This window comes from Denticeps clupeoides, chromosome 16 (assembly GCF_900700375.1).
Source record: "Denticeps clupeoides chromosome 16, fDenClu1.1, whole genome shotgun sequence".
NCBI lineage: Eukaryota > Metazoa > Chordata > Actinopteri > Clupeiformes > Denticipitidae > Denticeps > Denticeps clupeoides.
Genome location: NC_041722.1, coordinates 15,039,682 through 15,065,485, shown reverse-complemented (window position 1 = coordinate 15,065,485; position 25,804 = coordinate 15,039,682).

Here is a 25,804-nt window from a genome sequence, read left to right as displayed (position 1 = left end):
TTTAAATTGAACTCTCTAGAATGGATGGCCTCATTTCTCCTGTCTAGCTTTTCTCTTGACCTCTGAAAATCAGGGCAAGGTCCAGACCTTGGCTCAACTACCCCAGCGACCAGGAACAGTGAGAGATTTTACCCTCAGTGTTCTCCCCTGGGTTTGTCGTTGCATGAGGCTGGTTTCCAAACACATAGTCATACCTCCACATTTGTCAACACCCATCGGTCATCGGCCTTGCGTATTCCCGCTACTCCCCACAGCCTTCCAGACTCGCCACAGCACCCTGAAGATACAGGGAGCCTCCAAAAGTTTGGCTGGTAAGGACCAAACCTTTCATATTCCATCACCCTCACAGTGGAGACCCTGCTTACTTCTCTCTGTTTAAGTCTAATGATTCAAGTAGCCACAGTGCCAAAGAAAGGTCCTGTGCTGTTTATATTTCATCTTTTCCCCTCTTGTTGTGGTTTGGGGGAGGCTCTCAGCCTCCTGCCGAAGATTTTCCTGGCCTCCACCGTAACTGTCCTCTGTCGTCGCCCGAGTGAATTTAGGGCTGACAAATGAATGTGGAGATAACAGATGCAAGAAGAAGAGTCTTTGTTTTACATGTGCCGATCCCCACCTAAACCCTCCTGAATGCCAGACCACACAGATCTTCTGCAGTTAATTTTTATCCAGCAGACAAACAGCCATGAGCAGCTCAGGTTCCTGTCATTGGAGCTTAGTTTTATTGTCTTCCCATTATCATCTGATAACGGAGAGTTGTAATTTCACTAACAACTCGTTATCTGATGCTGTCGGGATGTAATGAAAGCTTTGTTCTAATTTAATGTGAGATAAGTGAGCGCATAAAAACATGGAAACATGAAGATAAAATGAATGACCCTTCATAATATTGCATGTAGATCTCTAATCTGGGGCAGTGGTGGCCAAGCGGCTAAGGAAGCGGACTAATAATCAATGGGCTGTGGGTTCAAATTCCAAACCACCAAGGTTCCACTCAGGTCCCCTTGAGCAAAGTTCCGTTCCCACACACTGCTCCCCGGACACCTTCCATGGCTGCCCACTGCTCACTAAGGATATGGGTTAAATGCAGAGGACACATTTCACTGTGTCACTGTGTGCTGGGACGCAGTCTACTATGACGGCAATCACTTCACTTTCACTTTTCATTTCACTCTTTAGGGATTAAACAAACCAAATAGTTTTTCGTTTTTTGTTCAAATCACAAATTTCCTTACTGGTTCAGTGTTCCGGTGCAGCTTTTACGGTTTTTGAAAGGCACCTATTTTTTATGTGTGTAGCATAAACAGATGTTTATATGATGATATTGACAACACCAGCATTATTAAATAACAGACATGTTTTAATGTCTAGGGCACTTATCAGACATGAAATACAGTATGTATGCCCTGTTTTTTCTTCTCAGATAATATTCCTGATAACCTATTGAAATAACAAGTTTATAGAAGATGTCTGCGTGATTTGTTGATTGTCTGACAGCACACCCTCTTGTGTAGATGAACATCTTGGAAACAGCCACTGGTTTTCTGCTCCTCCTCAGAGAAATCAATAATTTCTGTTGAACCAGCATGGAAGTGGTTTAAAGCACAAACAGAACATGGCAAATTATTAACAGACTAGGCGGATGCCCAAGCAGATATAAACAGTGATTGAAGGCAGGCTGAATGCAGAGCAAATTTTTGCCCACGCCCATCCCCATGCGTTTCAGTGACAAAATATCCAATTTTTCAGTCCTGCCACTCCTATCATCTAAACTTTTCCCTGTCTATCTCAAATGGTCAGTTTTCCCCAAGTTGGTATCAAGTTTCATAAAGTTTCATTGAAACTTTGATTAATTCTACTGTATTGACAGGTTTGGAGTATATACGTTTTGACAGTCATGGCTGGAAGAGATCGGCTCCAAATGAGCAGTGCAGGCGACTCCTGTCTTGACTGCACAGTTTGACAGAACAGCGGAGACATTTTTCCATCATTTCTACAGAATGGAAAGTAACAAAGCTGCAGTGTCCATTCCTGTTTACACTCAGAGCGGATGCAACATAGCAATTCTGCCTGTAGAACTTGGGTTTATGAAGTCAAAAATCGTATAAACCTCCAAGATCAGTCACTGTTTGCGCAGACGTGAAGCTTGTCTCTTGTATCACCTGTCCTCTCTGAACCCCCCGCAGTGTAAGCTGCTGGAAATTTCCTGCTTGGCATTTGGAGGCTCAGAGAATCTTATTCACATTTGCAAACAAGCAGCTCGGGCCCTTCAGCGTTCGTGGGCCGGTAAACAGCCATTCATCACATGCGCTGTGGCAAACAGCCCCTCTGTGCTGGTCCATTTGGCTCGGCGCTGAGGTCTAACGACCCCACCGAGCTAGCTTCCAGTCTGTTGTTTTCTCTGAGTTTTCATCCTAAGACTAATGTGTTTATAATGTAACAATACAACATGACGAATATATTTTAGTTGTGGTATGATGGATTAGATGGATCACTGTTGAAATGGAAATTTTCTTTTTTCTATAGATCATATTTGACAATAAATTGAGGTATTTTCCTTAACCAGAGAGCAGTAACAGAGATGATGTATAAGGTATTTATAAGGTGAAATGTAGCTATTTTATAGCTACAGTCCCAGCTGTAAGGGATGTTAACATTAAAAGTTGTAATAAATAATTAAATCCAAGAAATAAAATAATGCTGAGACTGTCAGGACTGCTTTGGACTCAGGGACTTTTCTGATTGGAAGGTGAGCAGCAGACTTCAGCAGAGTGAAGTGGCTCATTTGATGCAATGACTGCATCATCTGAGTTGGATGAGTCAGACTCTGTGTGTGTGTGTGTGTGTGTGTGTGTGTGTGTGTGTCATCTTTACAGCTGGTGTCTGGGTGGTCCATGCCTCTCACATGCCACTCTCCTCGCATCACTTCTGTCTTGCAGGTCTTCAGGGAACATTAGTCCTGCAGTCTCTACATAAATGAACTATTCCTCTTCACTTGTTTGCTCCAGACTGCACAGTCCTGCACAAATAAGGCCACACGAGGCTTTGTTTACACCACTTGGCCATGTGTTCAGCTGTGTGTTAATGGTCATCCTAATGGCCCTAATTTTAGACATTTATTTTTTGTCGATTTCACAGCCTAGTAAATTATTTATTGAGACCAAGGCATTTGAAAAAATAATGCTGTTGACATTAAGGTAATCTCCTGGGTTGAAAAAAAGTATGTCTGACATTGCAAGAAGTGTTCTGCAGCAAGCCCAGTCATGTTGCATGTGGCTCAGGATGAAAGAAAGCTGCACGTTGCGGTGGCCGTGTAACTACCGCCATCTCAGCTAATCTCCCCGGGTCCTTCATGAGAGGGAACACCCTGTGGGCCGAAGGGCTTGCATCCTAATCCACCCCGGGGCTGCAGCATAAATACGGCGTATGCACCAGGGCTAAGAGGCTAAGCCCACCTGTGTTGAACTAGCGTGCGCTGCCTCCACTGTAAACAGCGGGAAAGTTCATTTGTCACAAAGACCGCCAATCCTTTACAGGTTGGCACATTGCTAGAGACGACACCGTCGTGCTTGAAAACGTGCCAGGAGCAATTAGTCTTAAAAAGATGAATTGTGAAACTCGCAGACAAAGGAACAAAGGGTTGAGTCAGTATTTGAACCTGGTTGTGCAACCTAAGCAGAGACTCTATCTATTTTATGGGTATAACTTTTAACTGAAACAATACGATGTTGACACAGAGCACAGCCAAGAAGCGTCGCGCTAATCGAGAGCAAGCAAGCCATCGTCCGGTCCCTTTTTTCACTTTCTCCTGAGTGGTCCCAGAAACCGAGTTCACTGTTGACTGTCACTCAAAACAAAAGTTCCCTGTGTGAGCGACGTTGTGACCCTTTTAGCGCACTGGTTGTCACGAGTTGCCTTTCCGTTGCGCAAAACGAAAGTGACTTTTTTCAAAGCGTCGAAAAATACACAATTGCAAAACAAACGACTGTTTCCATTCAGCAACGTTAAATGACATTCCATGAATCATGAACACAGTCAGAACCCTGCAGATTTTGGCAGGTTGCAATGATTTCTTGTAGAAGGTAACAGTGCCATATAATGCAAGTTGTTATGCAAACTGGAAACCGGGAGGGAACCGGTCAGCCCAGAGGAAACCCGCCAGTAACCAGGGGAGAACATACAAACACTGGGATTCAAACTCACGATCTTGTGTGAATGTAATCACTGCATCATTATATTATATATCATATGTTTATCATTATGTACCATTGTGTATTTAAATGGACATTGTCCACAATTTGAATTTGCACAATCTTAAAATAAATGGAAAGGCGAACACTGTCAGTATATGTCCATTCCCAAAAAAAAACTAAAGTTTGTAGAGTTACCTAATTAGGTTACGATAGTGCAAAAAGTGTAGCTCGGTTTCACCTGCAAACACTGTCCTTGCTCGGGAATATGGTGAGATAATTAGTCGCCCATGGGTGATATTAGCAGCTCCGCTGAGCTCAATTCAGTAACCCTGATACCCACAAACTACACCTCATTACAGGAGGGAAAGAAGCGCACGTAGCCGTCATCCGCCCAGACTCATTAGGCCACAGCTACGGTTGCTTAATTATTCCACTTCCTTACCCAAATACATGCCAAAACTGTTTTTTTCCCCAACAGGCACCACAAAGGACAGCATCCTTTACACCATTTCTGCATCTTGCAAGTCTCAAAATAAAGGTCAGTTTTTTTGTTGAATTGTAGTTGTTGAATTAATTGAAATTAAATGAAAATCATCATCCATTTTGCCCCCTGCAGTCCTCATAATACATATTCTAAAGCTTATGTTCAATTAGACACCCTCCCCGTAATTGTCTAACAACTGGAGAGTGCTGCAGAAGAGCCTTGCACGCTAATTGTGCAGTTGCTTGGAAAGTACGTGTTATGAAAACAGGGGTGCTGCTCACAGGAGTGAAATCACAAACACTGAACGCAGTCAGATGGTAAAGAGCGGCCCCACTGTTATCCAGCACGCGTTTCATTGTGATCCGTGGCCTGGATCCGCTTTAAACATCATTTGTACCCCGAATCACGTGCAGGGATTTGGCTGCAAATCCCGCGGCCGATGACAGGTGAAGCTAGCCTGTGCATTCTGCCGGGGCTTTAATGCTGAAATCGGTGCTGGTATAGTTGTGGAAATCACTCATTGTGCGTTTCTGGGCGTTAACCCTCATGGCCGGGCCACTCAGATGGAGAGAACAGGGCACTATTGTATGGACAGATGGGCCTCTTTACGGACCATCATCTGGGACTCACCACCAGTCCAACAGCAAAATTAGTCACACCCGCAAACCATGAGTGAGAGGCACACAAATTGTAAACAGTTTTTTCTCTCCTTTACTGCTTTTTCTCCTCCTCCATTAGCCATCAATGATGTGTTACTATACCAAGGGTGAGGAAACAGAGAGGGACTGGCAGACACGGCATCTTTGATGAATGTTCGATCGCCAGATTCAATGTGAACAATGGGAATGGTTTCCTTAACCCTCAAATTGAGAAAATTAAAATTGCAAATGGGATATGCCTAATGCATGTTAATGTAAGTGACATTTTGTTTCACTCTAATATTATTTCATTTTGCCAGTAGAATGAGCTGATCACAAGCTTTCATTTGATATGTTCTCAATTTCACCCAGAATTTCATGCAATTTCCATGAATTCATCTCTTGTTGCATTGTGATGCTTCCATGTGACACATTTGAACATTTGAACACTGAAGGTCATTGTCAGAATGCTAAAGTTTAACGACTGCTCCACAATTAAAAAGTAGTTATAAACTATTAATCTCCCCAAGAGGCAGTGGGAGGAGCTAAAGAGAATGTGAGATGCCTCCTTACCCTTCACAAAATGCAGGTTGATTTCTCGATTAATACTCTGGCGGAGGTCTCTGTGGCCACCAGATAATGAGCCATGATTTTCACAAACAGCCTCATTCTTTGTTGGTAGCTCTCAGGTTGCTTAAAAGGAAACAAGTGTGACCAAGTCTGTCTGGAACTGCCAATTAAAAGGTGCCCTGAAGCATCTCAAACCTGATGGTACAGTATGTTCAGAGTTGCTCTGTATGGCCTTTCCCTGCGACAGTGCCAATCCTGTGTAATAAGGGTGAGGATGACAGGCAGCTGGTGACGTGGTGAGATACGGTGGAGGCCATTCTTACACTTTTGCCCGTGGGCACTGTCAGAGACCGTATCAAGAACCGTCCTCTGCCTAAGGAGACACTGGCACTGGTGTGCTGGTGTTTATTTACCATGCATAATTTAATTTCATATTGCCGGTTTAGTGCAGCTTTGGCTAATGAGGAAGGTTTCCTTCCCTTTGTCAGGTTTTCCTTCGCCTGACACTGCACCAGTGTTCAGTCCACTGGGATATTTCCACTTGCTTTAAATTGTGCATTAAATGAAAAAAAAAATAAAGACATGGTGGGGAGGGGATTTCAGCACAGAAGTGTGTGGGCTGTGACTGCAAGCGAGACGTGCTGGTGGAATGAGCTGTGGATGGAAAACAGCCCAGAGCTATGAAAGTGTTCTGCACTTCATCAGCTCCCTTGCCTGACTTTCTCAGGGACCAGTGCAAACAGTCACCATGTTTTCCCCCTTGGTGCATCAGTCCGCAACCTAGACATGGTTTCTCTAAGCAAAATGGTGCATGCCTGCTATGTGAACTTAAGTGATGCAGGGGGGGTCAGGCTTGGTAGTGATGGGACCTTGCCAGTGACCAGAAGCTGTGCCAAGAGCTGTTCCAGCACAAAGTGCCTTTAAGGAAAAAATCTGAAATATACTGTAGATCCTCTAATAATAAATGTAAATTTCATCAAGTTATGGATATTGCCCAACATGTCATTGTTTTGTATGAAAAATAAGGGGTTAATACTCAGGAAGACCTGTCCATAATCCATAATTTACTGCCTTTTCAAAGAGCCCTACAAAGTGACCTATAGACCATTGACTTACATTAATATGGGCACTGTAGAAACTGTTATTGACAATTGACTACTAATATTGCCATAATTCAGTCCAAGTGAACATTTGTGCCAAATGTAAAGACATTTCCTCAATGCCTAGAGTGTGAAGGCCCAACGACCTTGACCTTTGATTACTAAATTAGAAAACAATGTGCTCTTGAGAAATTGCCAACACAAAAAGAACATGATGTCATAGTGACCCTGATATTTGTACCATTGAAGGACTTCCAGAGATACCACCTCCAGAACCACGGGCTGGATGAAATTACAGATTTTAATGCCTCCATACCTGCAAAAGCCATGGTAGAAAGAAACCTGTTTTTGGGCGGGGTGTCATTTTCATAATCATACCCCATTTTCACACCCCAAGGGACGCACATGGAAAGAAACACCCCACGGTTACGTAAAAGTCTGTTACATTTGCTGTGTTTCCATGTCTAATGCCATCCTCATGAATTAAATTAGCCAAAGTAATTTCCTACTCATTTAGAGCTCACAAACAATCATTTGCAACAGAGCATCATAGCAAATTTAGTAATATAGCGCTAAACAACTGAGAACCCTGCAGCAGTTTAACAGAAGCAGCAAAGTTTATGTAAAAATAGTCCGGTTTCATTTTATGGTCAGTCTCCAATAAATGCCTGATGATTTCAGTTATTAGAGCAAATAAATGGCAGTAATTATGGACTATTTTCTATTGTATATTTGAAATGATCTGTCTAATCTGTTCTCTAGCTTCACTGAATCATTTTCTCTCAACCCTGCCCTCTTGGGAATGTTTCTTGGGCTGATCCATACATTGTATTTGAAGAGGAAATAGACTTTGGCTGTTTCCTGTGTGGTTTTCCCAAGGAATACTTATTTCCCATACAACTGATCCATGACCCCTCATCCCAGCCAGAAAGTGATGCTCAGCATGCCTCATGCCTCATTACCAACCCCAAACCCAAAGCTGCTGGCCAAGCATGTGATGTGCCATCTTCTTCACAACGTGTCATTTCTGAGTATTCTGCATGCTTGGGCTCCAGGTTGGAGTGGTCTGCTGTGGTCGCTCTGTTCTTAATCAGTGTTTCATGTTGTGAATAGGACACAGATGATGAGTGTTGCATTCTGGGTAAAGGGCAAGAGAACTAGTGTGTAACATGTGTTGTACCATAATGCTATGCAGCATGGGTATCTTGCTGTGCCAAGACATCTTACAGTAAATCACCCCCACCCACCTGATCCTAAAAAAGCAGTGGTGACAGGGGGCATCCAGAAACAAGTTCTGGAACCCATTCATGCTGCAGCATGATGACAGAAAAATAACACTTAATATTGGTGACAACCTTCATGCTTGCTCCTTGACTTGAGGAAATGCTTGTTGTTTTTGTATTGCTCTGTATTACATGTATGTTTTCCGAACAGGCAGAAAAGAGAGTGACTTGCCATTCTCCAAGCAATGTAAACCTCTTACCGAAATGTGCTGATGCCCCATGTAATTTGCAAATAATTGCTGGTGGTAAATAATAATGCATTCTGTCAGAAATGGACATGTGTGTGGTGTTTTAACCGATCAGACCGAAGGACTTTCACCAAACGAAAAGAGTGTGTCATGAATCAGTGTGACTGATGAAATATAAAGACATTGTTCTACTGCTGTATAAAATACACTTCTGAAAACATACTATATATTTGTATACTTCTAATATATACTTCCATTGTTCTATTCTTCTCCATAATTACCTTTAAGCCACTAAATTGAAGGATTTATGAGGATAATCTAAATTAATGACAAGTTGGATTTTGACCCAAGGACCCAAAGACTAATTGATCTTTTTTCATGGCTGAGACATTTACATTCACGTCTGGCTTGCGATCAGACATCATGCTGTTAAACACTGCATAAACACATTTTACACATGATTTAGCTGCAAAGTTTTACACCATTGCACTATCACAGAATTTGTGGCTTCATTAGAAATGCAATGGACTTGACAGAGTGAACAATTTACATTTATTAGGAGTTAGAACTTTCTTCTTAATGCTTCTGTCATGTGAAAATCTACCAGAAACATACATTACTTGTCCTGGATGTTTTATGGTGAATGAATAAAAAAAAATTACAGCTTGTGTTCTTTCAGTTCTCTGTTGTTTTTTATCCTAAAAATAGATGGTCAATATTCAAATGATGTGCTATTTATAAAAGAAACATACTATGACATTAATATTTAATGTAATCTTTTAAATTTAAACTAGAGTTTATGCTTTATTTTTTTAAATGAATTATGTTCAGTTTTCATAATGCCCTGTTACATTTACACGGAATACAATGTGTTAATATTAGCTTATTGTTTTAAATATATACAACAGTTGTGTGTATAAATTACATTTGTTTTTCTTAACATAGTTAATATCCTTACTTGTGTGTGTTGACAGTGAATGACAATAATAAAAATCCCTAATAGAAATGAAATAATCCTCTGTGTATATAACTTAAATGCTACTGTTTCGTAACGTGTCATGTTGGCGATACTTGGCAATGTTTTTTGGAAGTAGTACTCATTGTGAAAAGTTTGAGAACAACTCACTTGTCACCTACAAGTGACACTGACACTAATCAAGGGTGAGCTCTCTCACTGAATTTAAACTTATTATGGTATGTTTTTGGGAAGGTGAGCTAAAGCTTCATTTCCCTGTAAAAGGCTTGAAATAATTCAAATCCAATAAACATTTATTAAGGTTGCTGAAATTCTTTTCTTGCCCATTTACAATTTTGATGCTAACAGGCTGAGGAATGGTAGTTAAAATCATCGATCATCAGGCCCTGTCACAGCCATGACATTTTAGAGGTGAAATGCATATAAAAATTTTATTCAACCATAAAAGCATGATGAGACATGGAATGATTGTGTAACATGTCCTCCATGTGACTCAATGTTCAATGTTTTAGACGTTTCTAGTAGAATGGCTCCTGTATCTTTCCTGAAGTGTGTCTCCTCCACCTTGTGGGGTTAACCTTCTACACTAATGGTCTCTCTGCTGTTCCTTAATCTGCATTCTACCCCTTCAACTTGGACAAGCCACCACACAATGCACTAACCCAGACAAAGCACCACTCAGCTTGCTGGAGTAGAAAGGTTGTAGCTGCTTTGAGAGGAATAAACGGGAGCTTTTAGCATTCACCCGGAGAGCCCTGATCATGACGGGATGCGCTAAGACAGTCGCTTCCACGAATGGAGAGTGTAACAGCCCATTTGGGATCAGTTCAGGGCTCTGTTGGGAAGGTAAACAGCTTTTTCCAAAGGCAAACTTGCACTAAATGCTAAGCGTGGTCTCTGAGCATGAGGACATTGTAACAAAATTGGTTGTCTTTCAGTCAGCAAGCCAAATGAATGGACTGCCACAGACAGTCATGTGATCTTCTGATGTCTAATTAAGTCGCTTGACATCTCTGTTTTGACAGTGGAGAAGCATGTTGTGCCTGAACGGCCCATCTGGCATTCATTTCAATGCTAAAGGTTTGAGGGGGGGGGGGGGGGGGGGGGGGGGGGGGGGGTAATGATACGCTTTGAATCAAAGAATAAGGAAAAGGGAAATGTCTGCATTGTACCACCAAAGCAAAAATCTTTTCATCACCTTGGCAACCAATTTTTACAGGGGGGGTAAAACACACTCATCCTGCATGACTGACAACATTGCTTTAGAGTTCTGTCAAAATGACCACAGACGGTGAGTTATACGCCTGTCTAGACTATGAAACATGTCGATAAGCAGAGACACATCTATGAGATGAATGGATTGTTCCAATCAGCAATTCTTTGTGCATGAACTTTGTAAGAGCTCTCATCTGGGGTTCACCCCACATCATTATATCATTTTCTGGTACTTTGTTGACTCTCTGATTCATTCTTTCTTTCTCCTCTGTTTTACTTCAAGGGTCTTCTGTCAGAAGATGCCCATAATGAGCTGAAACAAAGGGGATCGTTTAGCAGAAAAGAGCTCTGGCTGTGTGCTTGCCTGCACAAAATTATGAATATTCATGGGTACATATGGCACAGTTCAGCGGTCTTCTGTCCGGGCTTCTTATTTACTTGAAGCCTCTAATTGGGACAGCTCATTTAAAAGGAGTTGGCTGTTGTCAAAGGAACCTTCACACAGCCATGGTCATCTCTATGAGTGGTAGACCTAAAATATGGCTAATGTTCAAAGTATGCTGTGTTTTTTTTTCTCAGGTGAGGACAGCTTTGTGTGTATGTGTGTGTGTGTGTGTAAGCCCTATGCTGAATAAAGCCACTTCAGAAGAGGCCGATTTACTATGGAATTCTAGCCAAGCAGAGGGTAGTTAAAAGATTCCTGGCAACCTTCCTAACCACTTAGTGGTCAGAGTGATCTTCCTCTTCAAAATGTCCCACCCACCACCCTCCCCCACCGCAGAAGATATGTGTAGCTTTGAGTTGACTGTCAATTCCTATAAAGTGGTGCACCATGGAGTGGAAAAATATGCAGCGCCGCAAAAATGTTCCAGGGGGAAGAAAACCCCTATGTTAAAAGAAAGCTGCAATTATGATTGGACCAGCATCACTGGGAGTCAATGATTTGATTACAAAGGATTCAAATTTCCACACAGAATTCGGTAGTTCGCGAGCTGTGCTATGACTTTTACACAAATGCTCCTGTCGGAATTGGCATTAATGAGGAAATGGAAAAGAGCTCCTTGCTTTATTTTGCTTTGATGTTTATAATTCAGTACAGCGTGCCTCAATCATGAGCATGGAAATCCCAGAGACCACACCTCACTTTACATCTTCCTCTCTACATACACATACTGTATTTGATATTTGGGAGCGTAAAAGAGTATGTCTTCAGAAATACTTGAAGAACCAATACCATACAAAAAAATAAGTTCTCCTTACTTACATATATCTTTGAGAAGAGGAACTAACTACCCTGCCAGCCATTTTTGTTTGAGGGCCATTATTTTCTGAATGTTGAACTAGTCAAATCGGATGACCCCAATATAACACTTTTCTTCCATAATCTCCATGTTCAGTCATATACAACGTCACAGTGTTTGAATATCTTTGGTTCAAAGATAAGGGTGGTAGTAGCATAGTGGCTAACACACTCACCTATAAACCAGAAGACTATATATTGAAACTGTGAATATTTGGAAAATTGCATGTCTAGTCATGTAAAATTGTATCGTTGCACTTGGTTGTCTTGTGTATACATATGTCCCGCAATTGTGATGTCTCTTTGTTCCGCTCTGTGTTGCACCATGGTCCTGGAGGAAAGATATTTCATTTCACTGTATACTGCATGTGTATGAACTTGAACCATTGTGTCTCTGATCAAGACACTTAACCATGAGCTGCTCCAGGGGGGTCCGTCCCTGTAACTACTGATTGTAAGTTACCATTACTGCAGCAGGACCAGACAAAGTTGGTGAGGTCCCTGAACTGAGGGCCACGTTTTCAGATTAGGTGTAGGGAAGAATTGGTGGTCCACGGCAACAACTGCACCCCAGCTGTGTGTGGTCCAGCGCTATCATCTTGATCATCAGTATGTACTGGTTTGGATTTTTACTAATGTCCTGAGAAAACAATGACTTTTTGTGCTCTTTGACTACATTTGAAAACAACCGGTTTATATATAATAATCTGATCCCAATCATGTAATTTGCTAATTATAAAATGTCAGAGAAGGATCAGTGCATCAGTACACGAAGCACCGATTCAATCTTGCGCAATTCATGTAAACACAACTCTGACCAAAATCCTTTTAAGACCAAGATTAAAAATACAAAAAACTGCAAATATGGCCAGTAGAGCACATAATGTGGTTGTGTGTGCTGTGGAATAAAACATTCGGGCCTTGTTATTCAAATAAGTGCATAAGTGCAAGAAATGTGAAATACCTACTGATGCCAGATTTTTTCCATCTGCATAATGAACTAGCTGAATTTAAGACATTAAAATCACGGGGTCTGAACCCCATACCATGCTTATGAGGGAGGAAATTAAACTGACACATTTACCCCAATCAAAGGATCAAAAAACATGATGTTGGCTTGACAGTCAAGTCAAGAATACACTTGAGCCAGGCTTTGTATCACCAAGAGTTTTGAAAGTGTACAAAACCCCATAGGCAGATTTTTATTTTTTGGGTTTTTTTTTTGCTAATGGAAGCCATGGAGTCCAAGTGAATCATGCCTTCCGTAATTGTTCGATTTTACAGTAAATGTGAGGTTCTGACCTCTTGGTTCTGACTGGTGCAATCATGTGCTATTGCTCACCGGTGTAGCGCAGCAACCACAGCGACCTGACATTCCTAACAACACTGCTGCCCTTGTTTCTCACTGTCGGATCTTTTAAGTCAGTATCACTATTGTTGAGACTGATAATGAGGAAAGAAAAGGGTAAAAAAAAAAGAAGCTTATTATACTCTTATAATACGCTTTATTTTCTTGTCTGAATTCATTCTCAATGCTGTATTTGTGAGTTCTGGCACTTGGCAGCGTCATGTCACTTTTTCCATTTTCACCCATCAGTGATTGAGCGGCAGAACCCACTATGTCCTGAAAGACGCCTTCTGATTTAATAGGTCCAAAAGACCATTATGGCCAAAGCCATTTAGCCCCCTGTGACTGAGCAGTAAATTGGGTGGAATGGATGTCACGTCACAGCTAAAGACCTGGAAATGCTCCCTTTGAAGATAAAACATTGAAGAGGTGCAGAAAAAAAGAAAAGCCAACATAAAGGTTTAATACAGGGCGCAGGCAGCAGCTGACAGAGGAGAAGTGAAGTACTCTAAGCAATTTCTACACGACTTTGGGGCTTCTTCTAGACTGTCAGGTCTAAATGGTCTCATAATTAGACAGAACTGAATGGGAGTGTGAAGTCAGACAGGAGACAGACGCTCACAGGCTCCTGGGCTTCTGTCTAACAGAGCTTTCCCAAATTCAACCTTCATCACATCCCTTGTTCTGTCTCTCTATGCATCTCCCTCCATGTGTCGTGGGAGTTTGCTTACACCGCGTGAGCCATGTGAAATCACACTTTCTGGAAGAGGTATTTCAGACTCAGTTTTGTAAGGAGTGTGAGAAACTAGAATTAACACCCCGCAGTATGCCTCCCCAAAACAATGTCATTTTAGCCTACATACATTCTATGAAAGGTGAAGCAAAAAAATCTATATTTTTTTGTTACAATGGCACCTGGGTGGGATTTACTGGGCAGCAACTGAACATTTTGGCACTGAAGTTAATGTTTTGGAAGAAGAGAACTTTGCCAAGTGTAAGGGATTTGAGCAATTTGATGGCTAGATGGCTGGGTCAGGGCATCTCAAAAACTGCAGCTCAATAAGGAAAATAGTTTAAGAATGTTTTGAGGAGCAGAACGGCAAGTTTGAGGTGTTGACTTGGCCTACAAATCTCAATCCAGTCGAGCATCTGTGGGATGTGCGGGAAAGACTAGTCTGATCCATGGAGGCACCACCTCACAAATTACAGGACTTAAAGGATCTGCTGCTGACGGCTTAGTGCCAGATACCACAGCATGTCTTCAGAGGTCTAGTGGAGTCCATGTCTCAATGGGACAAGGCTGTTTTTTTTTTTTTTGGTGAAATGAAGACCAACTCAATTACATGTATTTTTGGTGAAATGAGAGGTATCAATATACTGACATCTATGATTCCACTGAATCAGTTTCAGTGAGAAAAACAATTGTCCATAATTTACCATCATTTACCTAGGAATTCAGAAGAATGGTACAAAAATGTAAATAATCAGCAAAAACAATGTGTGAATGAAAGTATAATTTACAACTTCCAATACAGTATACAACCATCAGTGACCTTGACCTTTAACAAACCTCTGGATGAGCTCCAAATGATTGTGACAAATTTTAATAAATTGCATCAATGACCTCCTGATGCATTTAGTTCATGTGAAGTCAGTGACCCCAATCTATCATCCCTGACCACCAATTGACCAATTGATTCAATTCTGTTTTTCCGTCAAAGTGAACCTTTGAACTGAATTTGAGAAACCCCCGGAAGGTGTGCTTGATATTTCATGTTCAAAATAACAGGACATGTATGAAGTCTCAGTGACCTTTTACTTTGCTCACCAAAAGCTACTCTATGCAACATCTGTGCAAAATGAAACAAAATTCACAGTGCATTCAATAATGTATACAATGCACTTCATATTCAATATGGTTACTGTCATTCAATAGACTTTTGCACGATTTGTCACGAACACAAACAGAAGAATGCACCTCTCAGGCTGTTATCGCTACGTCACTTTCAGAGAGCCTCAGCTGGAACTAGACATGCTGTAACCTCACCTCCACTGGCATGAAAAAATGACCTGCGATGCATGCAAGCATGATGAACCATTCGTTTTTGTTTTTTTATGCTTGCAAGTACTTGGAAAATGTTAGCTGTGGGCATAATGCTTTAATATGACATGGTATTGCTGTTACATCTGCGCTGCCTTGGTCACAGTCCAAGTTTCCCTGGAAATAGTATGCATTTTTCCAGCTATTGGTTTCATACTAAGAATTTTGAACACACTATAAACTCTTACTGTTTTAGCGTGTTAATTAGCATGTTAGTATGTACTTTCGAACACAAAAGTGAAGTGATTGTGAAACACTGTAGCACAGCACATGTTGCAAGCAACAAAATGTGTCCTCTGCATTAAACAATCACCATTGGTGAGCAGTGGGCAGCCATGAAAGGTTCTTGGCCACCACTGCCCCCTGGCACTGGCATAGATGGGGGAAACAGTGGGTGGTAGTAGCCTAGTGGGTAACACACTCGCCTATGAACCAGAAGAACCAGGTTCAAATCCCGCTTACTGTCCCTGAGCAAGACTGGACTGAAACCTAGGTAAACCTAGGTTTACGTCAAAGCTCATGGTCACATGGAAAACCAGTATGATAGCAGTGTGTAGACATAAAAACCTAGGTGATTTGGTGCATATGTATAAGGCAGGATTGGAGGACTGGATTTGCACGGCCCTCTCATTGTCTCTGCTTTTCAAACCCTGTCTAATTCAGCTGTCAGCATGTCTCCCTGTCTCTTTCTCTTACTTGCATTACACTTTCAGACTCCCTTCCTCTCCCTGGCCATTTTTCTCTAGCTCCTTCAGACACTCAGAAAGAACATTCCATAGTCATACTTTACTCATCACACTATTATTAAATACCTTTCCCATGACCAAAACTAACACTGAGGGTATCCTCAACAAGAGGGTAATGGGGGATATTTTTCCTTTTTTTGTACACATAATGAATGGCTAAAAAGATCAGCTACAAAGGTCCTTACATTTATAACTCTATAAACAAGGGGTGGCGGGTGATGGAATATCAGCATTGTTCTTTGCCTGATTGCTTTCGAGGCTGCATATGCATTAGTTCAATGGTGCTCTGGGTTATTATTAATTGCAAATTCCTTACAGATGTATCCTGTTCACCTTAATAAATCTCCTGTTACACATGGTGCACACAGCTAGCTGGCAAAACATCCCAAAATCTTCAAATCATTAATTTTGCGGCAAACATCAGCGTTCAGATCAACAAGACCCCATTTTTAGAGGCATGTTTGAAAAGCAAGTATACCATTATCCCATTCCAGAATTACTGTCAGCTGTCTTCCAGAGGGGAGAGATGAGAGAAAAGAAATGATGAGAGAGCGAATTGAAAATGAGAAACAGAAGAAAAGGGGAAAGCAGCACAAGCTATTGTGGTGAGGAGTAGTGTGTGAAGAGTCTGCATTGTGATTTCCAGACAGGTAAATTAATGTCCAAAGGAACAGCATCCCACAATGGTCTTTGTTTAAGCAACATTATTTAGACAATTAATGGAGAATAAAAAGATTTTTGACATTCCGAGGGTCAGAATTGAGGACAATAACTTATTATTGTGCTTGTGTGATACCATGACAGAAAAGTGGCATCCATTAGCATGGAGATGAGTTTATAAAGTAGTTTATACTGAATAACAACACTTAAGCACTTAAATGGCAAAGTCATTGCAATTTAAAATCATTTACAGTTCTTAGACTAAACAGATGATAGAAACATAAGTCCTATGAGTTCACATTTACATTTTTTATTTAAATAAATAAAATTTAATTTTATTAAATAATCCAGATCATCTATCAATAAATACATTATGATAATTGTACACTAGCACCCAGGCTACAAATACCATTATGAATACCAATTCCATGCACTGCTGTAGAATAGACATTATAATAAACACAGTCAGTGCTACTCTAGGTACATCTTTAAAAGGTTGGCCTTCAGTTGTCATTTGAAGCAATTCAGTGGCTTTGTTGTTGAGAGATCCAGGGGAACTTCATTCAACCACCTAGGTGTCAAAAAAGAAGAGAGTCTGGATGCATGACTTGCTTGTACTTCTGAGCTGGTTTGACCAGTTGAGCAGTGATGGACATTTGGAGAGAGTGTGGTTTTGCACCAGTACTTTGAATCTCCAGGAAGCCAGTGCAGGGAGTGCAGCAATGTGGTGAAAAACGCAGCGGCATTCTGCATCAGTAGGAGAAGTCGAATGGCGCTCAGAGGCAAACATGCCAGGAGTTTTGAGAGAAATGTGAAATAAGAAATGGACTAAAGTTGAAGTGAAAGTGAAGTGATTGTCATTGTGATACACAGCAAGCACAGCACATGGTGCCACAACGAAATGTTTCCTCTGCATTTAACCCAGTGGGCAGCCATGAAAGGTGACAGGGAGCAGTGCTTTGCTCAGTGTCACCTTAAATATGAACGGGCAACCTTCAGATTACGGGTCCACTTCCTTACCCTCTAGGCCACCACTGCTCCAAAACCTATATGTGTCTTTTTAGATCACAATGACAGGACAAGGTTTGCTGATAAAAAGGTTTCCACCTACATTCATTATGTGACACTTTCAACAGATGCATTGTATTTCCAAAAATACCTACTTCAAGCAGACAAGGGCATGGAGGACTTCTGAGAATTCGGAGGGGCACTGAACAGCTCCCACAATCCTTCACTGAGCATGACTCCTTCAAGCGGCCAGATGCTAATTACACTAATCTTAAAATCAATATCTTTGCCAGTATGAAATCCCTCATCGCTGGCAGTATGTGTTATTAAACACTCCTCAGGTCGATGCTTAATTAGTAAAATAATGTTTTAATTACTATGCTCATAGAAATGCCACGACCTTCAAAGCGACAAATATGAGAAAAGGCAGATAGCAGTTAAACAGCATGATTGATTTTGCACCACTAGGCTTTTTGTTTTATGCTATTTTGCTTTCATGGATGTATTGTAAATTTTGTCATTGGTCTATCATTGCATTTTGCTGCGGATCAAGCTGAAACAGATGCTGGAAACTGTGCCTTTTTAAAACAAGGGAGGAAATGCCCTTGGATGACCATTATGGACCACACACACCAAGATGCCCACCGAGAAAACATGCATACTCCACTCTAAGAGCACCCTTGTGACCAGACAGTAGTTTACTATGTAAACTAGCAAAGCTATGTTTCGGATGCCAGGAAACAGACTTATTTCTGTCAACCACTCTCTAGTATTCAAAAGCTATATTTTGTGAAGTACATTTGTGGTGATCAGTGGTGAAAAAAATCACAGTTAAATCCTCTTTAATTCCATGTAGTAATACAATAAAAAGTCCCAAGTACATTTCTGTAACTGCTACAGTCCTCTCAGTTAAAAGTAAATGAATCCCCCGCTCTTGTGGAACAAACGAAGTGTGTTGGTGACTCATTAACAGATTGCACAGAAGAAGAAGAAAAAAAACAGTGCTATAAAACCACATTCTGGAGTGCCTGTGTGATATCGGCCACCAACTGTACACTCTGTTTATACTTCAGAAACCAAAGGGCCGTTTTTGCTTAGATATTCTGATGTCTCATGCAATGAACCTTATTTTTGGGAGCGTATATAGGACATTAGGATAATGCGCTGAATATTTTTATATTATAATTCGCTGTTTAGCTTTGGTCTGAGGTTTTGAGCGGTGATTCAGCAGCCTTGGGGCCGTTTTGTCCTTCGGTGAACCTCTGTAATAATTGGCTCTAGGTCTAAACGTTTAGCTGAAGTCCCCAAGCCCCCAGACTTGCAGTCTGCTACCTGCCTTTCCTGTGAGACATCTACGCTGTCAAACTTGCCATACACTCATATGTGTGTGTGTGTTTCAGGTACAGGAGACAGAGAAAAAATATTGTTCCACTTCTTTTTATTCTTTTTTTTTTTTCCGTGCTTCTGTCCTGAGGCGGTGCAACAGACTCTGTCAGCCAGGCCCCATCAGCTCTGACAGAATAAGGATGCCTCTTCCCAGCGGGGGGACGAGCGAGGGAAGCAGCGGCGGTGGCAGTTATCAGAGATAGGATAATCAGTTCACCGCCAGCTCCACAACATATGCTAGTTATTTAACACAACCTGACATCCTATGGAGCTGGTGTGCTTGTGTGTGTGTGTGTGTGTGTGTGTGAGAGAGAGAGAGAGAGAGAGAGAGAGAGACAGCAGAAGATGGCATCTGCAGATGTTCTGTCACAAGCATCACTGCAGAAGGGAAAAAAGTCACTAAATAACCTTCACCTCTTTTAAATCCACAGTAATTGTGCAGTTTTATACCTTACAAAATCATAGACGCTGGGATTGTTCTCAACTGCATGCTGATGAAAGATGTTCTTGGAACAATGGATGAGTTTCTTAATTTTGAAAATTTGAATTGGTTTTCAGTTGTTTCACTGTACAGATGTTTTGCCAAATGCACCTTTGTTCCAATGCACCTGGCTTGTTTGTATGTTTGAATAATTAAGATCTGGTAGGTCGCTTCATATGGTTACCAATAAATATAAAATGTGTGTAATAACAGATGTATACCACTGCGTTTTTTATGTCACGTCCGCGGGCTGACGGGGTGAGGAAGCACAGAAGCGGGAAATACTGGGAAACTATGACTTATTCACACAAAGACACAAAACAGGCACAACGGCCGAAAAGGAAATACAACAACAACAAACCCGCAGGCATGTGGCGATTGTCAGAATTGAAAACAACTACACACACGAGTTGTACGTAAATGTGGCAGCGTTGTTCTGCTGCCCAACAGGTCTTTATAACAGGGCTGCAGCCATGTATATGGTGCCAGCTGAGTATCCACAATATCTCTCAAATGCCTTGAGGTCATTTTCGTCAAATTTGGTTCAAACGATCACTTTGTACTTGAGGTTATTTGACTCTCGTGGTCAAAAGACCAGGGTTACCATGACCTAATGCACATTCAATTAATTGAAGTTGAAGGAATTACTTCCAAATTGTTACAAATGATGACAAAACTGACTAGAATATGGTGATTAATGATCAGAGGTCAAGGGCACTAATAGTTGTCTGCAGTGTGGGTATATAGAAATTAAATAGGAGGCATTGCCCGGCGGTGGTTGAATTGTCTGATTTGCTTTATACTTTGACTTGCCGTACTGTGTGAGACTATATAATAAGTATTATTGCAACAGCATATTAATACAGTCTAATATTTCCATAGAAATGCTTATATCTGTTATTCTTTCTAATTTTCAGTCTTGTGTGGAATATGTCCGGTCAACTTGTTGTTTCATTTTGCATAATAGTTTAATTATACTCGCACCAAGCCAGAGACACACGGCAGCAATAATCATTTGAAAATCAAATATTTGCAGTCGGCAATCACCACCTCCCTTGTGACTCGTTTTCCCTTGTTTTTCTCTTCTTTAACCACAGAAAAATCTGGAAGTTTTTTTTCCCTAAGCCACAACTTTAGAAACCTGAATTTGATTTTGAAGGAGTTGGCTTCAGCTCTTCTGGTGGTCCATTTTACCTATTAGACACGTTTGCATTTCTTGGCGGCGTTCATTTGGAAAATGACAGTGTTGCGTAACACACCACCTCCAGCGCGTGGAAACCTTTAACTGCACTGTGCTCTCACCTCTGTGTTTCATGAGCTGGTATACTGTAGAGTTAACAGCACCAGGGATTTACCAGGTTTCTCTGCTTGTCTGGTTTTGCACGCAGCCCGCTGCAGCCCACAGATTCTGACGGAGAATAAGGTTGGGAGAGGAACAAGAACAGGAGGAACATTAAACATGCATGACCTGAGCTTTGTACCGGGGTTGAAATGAGAACTGATATGGTAGCAAACACATACATAAATGCACACACACGCTTCCAAGATCACTCAGATTTATATACACTCATGCACAGACATACACAGACACACACCTCACCCCACCATCCTCAAAATCACAGCTGACTTCCGACCCTCGTACCTCTCCATTTGTGAGGGCGTTTCAAGGCCACCCAGGCTGCAGCGCTTTTTACTACCAAGTATAATATACATTCCTCAATAACCAGGGCACCATTTTCTTTTCGATTCCTGTCTAGTTTTATATCCTCTTAGAGGCTATGAGGGCGGTGTCTTAAATTAGAGAGCTAGGGGTTTGTGCCAAATGCAGCAAAAGTAAAATTACTGTTCCTTTTGGAACAATTCACCAGGGTTCCCTTATTTTAATGCCTGTGCAGGCTGAGAAAAAAAACAATAATGCTCCTAATATATTATATAGAAGCTGTGAGATCTTGCAGTCAGGTGTATTTTTTTCCCCTCATGTTCATTTCCAGTTGTCATGTAAAACATTAATAACTGTAAATACTGATGCACCATCACACATAAAGCTGGTTATCAAGTTGCGCCTGCTTTTCCCTTCCATCTTTCCTGGAAAAAAGGCACAGAACAGCGTAGAATTGCAAGTACCTGATAGAAAACAGTGGGCACAGTTCTACACACCTTTTCAGTCAGTGAAGCATTGATTGGCCCAAAGCCGCACTGATTTTTTCCCCCCATTTAATTTCATGTTTCAAAGCAATTTCCGCCCCTACACCGCGCTCTGCACTCACCGTATTGAGAGTGCTTCGGCTCGTCAGATACACTCATCTGAACCCGTGTTATTTGAAGCTGTCAGATAACGCATAGTTGCTGGTCTTTTTAAAGGCTTATTGATGCAGGAGGAAATGTAATGAAAGCATGTACTAAGTCCTTGGTGATATGCAGGCATAGCCATTGAGTTGCTCGTTGAGTTGCAAAGGATTTTGTGAAAAGACATTGACAGCTTTCTTTCAAATTGAAGCTCAGAGATTTGAGTAATCTGTAGATTTTTAAACGTCCAGAAAGCATTTCGCATTAGAAATAACATGGAAAAGATTCCATAAAAGGGGTGTCACAGTGTTTGGGAGGACCCAGTTGCAAGAGCAAGATGCATACATTTTAATAAAATAACAAAAAGGGGTTGTGCTTTGGGAAATATGGAAATGTATAGACACTAGTTATGGTTATACACGTATGAAAGGAAATGGTGACTAAACGGACCAAAGGGAATCAATCAAACTCTAGGGACAAAGAACAGATGGTGAGGAACATCAGGTGAAACTAATTAAAAACCACAGAAGAGCTGAAATGTTCCTCAGACCAGTGGGGGTCATTAGTGGCAGGGAGGTGGTAGGGACTGAGACGTGATAAGGAGACTTTATTTGCAACATGTCCAGTGAATAAAAAAAAAAAAACCCTGTTAACACAGTGAGATCCACCTGATGCTTTGAAGGCTCTTCACTGTAGCAGGAAACTGAGTCAGGAAAATCCTGCTAGTACAGCTGAACTTTATTTGGGGATAATCAGAGTCTCTTTAATTAATGTAACTGTCAACCCAATAAGACTGAATGATATAGTTAAACCCAAGATGCTTATGCCAAGGGTGTGCACATCAGCTTATGGGTACTCTTATTAGAGCATGATTAGGGCAGTCAGGGAGGTCAGGCTAGAGAGCAAATCCATAAGAGGGACATCTGATGATACAAAATAAATTATCAGGAGTAGTACTTTTCATAGCCTGTAGTTTGTTACATTGCCTGTGTTACATTGCCTGTGGTATTTTACATTTACATGTTTAAAAAGGAACCGCTGAAACCTATTTAAAATTTTATACATGAGATTTGTTTTGCTGTTTCATTGACAATAAAAAACATTTTTGCTGTTTCATTGACAATAAAAAACATTTAGACATTTTAAAAAAATGTTTTCCTCCCCTTAGAATAACACAGGGAAAATAATTCTAGCAGAACACAGACTATTCATGTGTACCTGACACATTAAGCATTAATTTGCAAGGGAATACTTACCCTACAAATTTTTGGAAGAAATTACATTTAAGTAAAAAGTACAGCCCTGCGTGGTGTTCTTAGTACAAGTGCATGTCTATAATCATCCAATGTTTAGCACAAACGTTGTACAATTTATTCATACGTTGGCTGCAGTAGCTCAAATGGGCTCATTCTATTGGTAATTTAATCAAATTTGTCTCAGACCAGCATTTAATTTGCAGTGAGTTATTCCAACCTAAGTTTGCAAAGGTATGTTAAATGGACCAATAGCTTTTTGATTCATCTGGGCATAATGGGGAGAAAAGCAACATTTTAAATGCAAGACACTTTGACACACAAGCCCCTCCCTTTTTTAAATAGACATAAAAATGGCTCCTTTACTCCCCATTTGAGCCCCTGGCAGCTAGTCAGCCAAAATAATCAAAATCAAATATTTCACCTTCAAGAGGGATTCATTAAAAATGCACTCTTGCTTATGCAGGACCCATATGCATTTATCTTTTCTTTTTCCAATACCAGTTGAGCAATTGGAGGACCTTTCACCAGCCTTTCATCATAAGCCTCCCCCAGCAGCTCACTGTAACCTAATCTTCAGCCGAAGAGACTCCAACCTACTTCTCCTCCACCCGTGTAGAGTGCCCCAACCTACTGCTCCTCCACCCATGTGGAGTGCCCCCAACCTTTCCGAAGACAAAGACTCTCAGGACCCCCATAAAAATGGATCTAATTACGGTGCTCATTGTGTGGAGTAATTCAGTTATTCAGTAAGTCTTTCCCGATTGAGGAGAAGCTTTACATACTTATACATAGATGAGGACCAAAAGTTATGGTCTGAGATCAGAGAGGCAAGGGGTTTCAGTTTTTTTTTTTAGCAAATGTTTCCTATAAATATTTATAAATGTCTTCAGTCATTTCCTTCCTTTGTAATTTATTTTAAAAAGTGTATAAAATGTAATGGAAACTAAACCTGTCCAAATGTACATGCCTATGTTATGTACAGAATTTATCCTGAAGAGTGATACATTTCAATCCCAAAACAACAAAGAACATTATATATCTGGTGATGTCAGGATTGACGGCACCTGGACACATCACCTGTGCCCAATCCAGACAGCGGTTAAAAGTCTGTGACTCTTTTCTGCTGCGGCGACATTTTGATGAACTCTTGTGGACCGTGCAACTGTTTGTTTTTGTACCTGGCAACCTTTTGGAGTTTATTTGAGTTTTCTTAATAAATCCTTATTTCCCAGCATGTACCGCCTCTGCGCTTTCTTCCCCTGTCAGCTCGCAATCGTGACTGGTGAAATCCAGTACAAAAAGGTAAACTCTAACCCCTCAAATAAGCAACGTGTGGTGAATGGATCATTTTTATAATATGCTGAAATAGGATTAACATTACAGCAATATAGTACAAATACTATATAGGACCACTCATCTGGGATTTGATGGGTTCTCTTAACTTGTCCTTATAGTGGCACTTTTTCAGAAAAGAATAGTTCTTCAAAGCATTAAGCAGAATCACAGAGATATGACAAAGAAGGTATGGAATCAGAACCCCAGCGGCATGCATTCCTCTGTCATTCTACCTTGGTAAACGGCACCTCTTGTTTTATAAGTCTGCGTTGTTCCTTACGCACACCTGCAATGAGCTCAGCACCAACATATTCCACTGTCACCTGTGAAACTCCACCATCCTTAAATGGCTGTCTTTGTCTGAACACCTGTCTTCAGTCTAGGGGTGTTGCTGTGCTGTTCTCACTGTGATAACATCTTGTACGTTAAGATTGTTTTACCCGCACATAACCTGTTGACTGAGTGAACCAAGCATTTCTCACCCATTCTAACGCTCAGTGTGGATTTTGGGGTTGTAGAGTGGCTAAGATTGAGGATGCTGCCTTTCTATGAGGGGGAAGGGGGAATGGGGAATACATTTTTTAATTACTTTTGGAAAATTGGTTTCAGAAATGTCATGCTGCATAAGTCAAAGACACATTGTGTATTGTGGAATGCATGCTTAAATTAGAATGCATGTTTAAAAGTGCATCATATTAATACACACATCTGAATTTATATTTATATAATAGAATAATAGTTTAATAAACTGTGTAATATGACAAATTCATTAAATATCATATATTCATGTCTGTGCCATTGTTTATTGTTATTATTATTACTATTTCAGATTGCAGTAATCACTGAAATAAGCTGTGACATGAGTATTTGTTCTGTGAAATGAGCTTACCTTTCCTTCCAGAGTTATAATTAATGTCAGGACATATTTTATGTATTTTGTGTAATATTAGACCCCTCATAATGTAAAAGTCACATTTCTATAATTGACTAAGCAGGGAATGTCTCAATTAGCTGTTGGATAACGGATGTTTAATGAAACATTCCACACTGCTCCTATCTGATAATTGATTCAGCTAATGCAATTAACTTTCTCATTCGCTGATCATTGTCCTCGGAATGTCTCTAGAGGTCTGACCTACTGCTGAGTGTTTTTTTTTATTGTCACCAACAATCTAGGGAGTTGAAGGGTGGGGTTACATTTGTAGAATGGTTTACCATGTGCTGTGTAACCCAACCCTGCCCACACCAGAGAC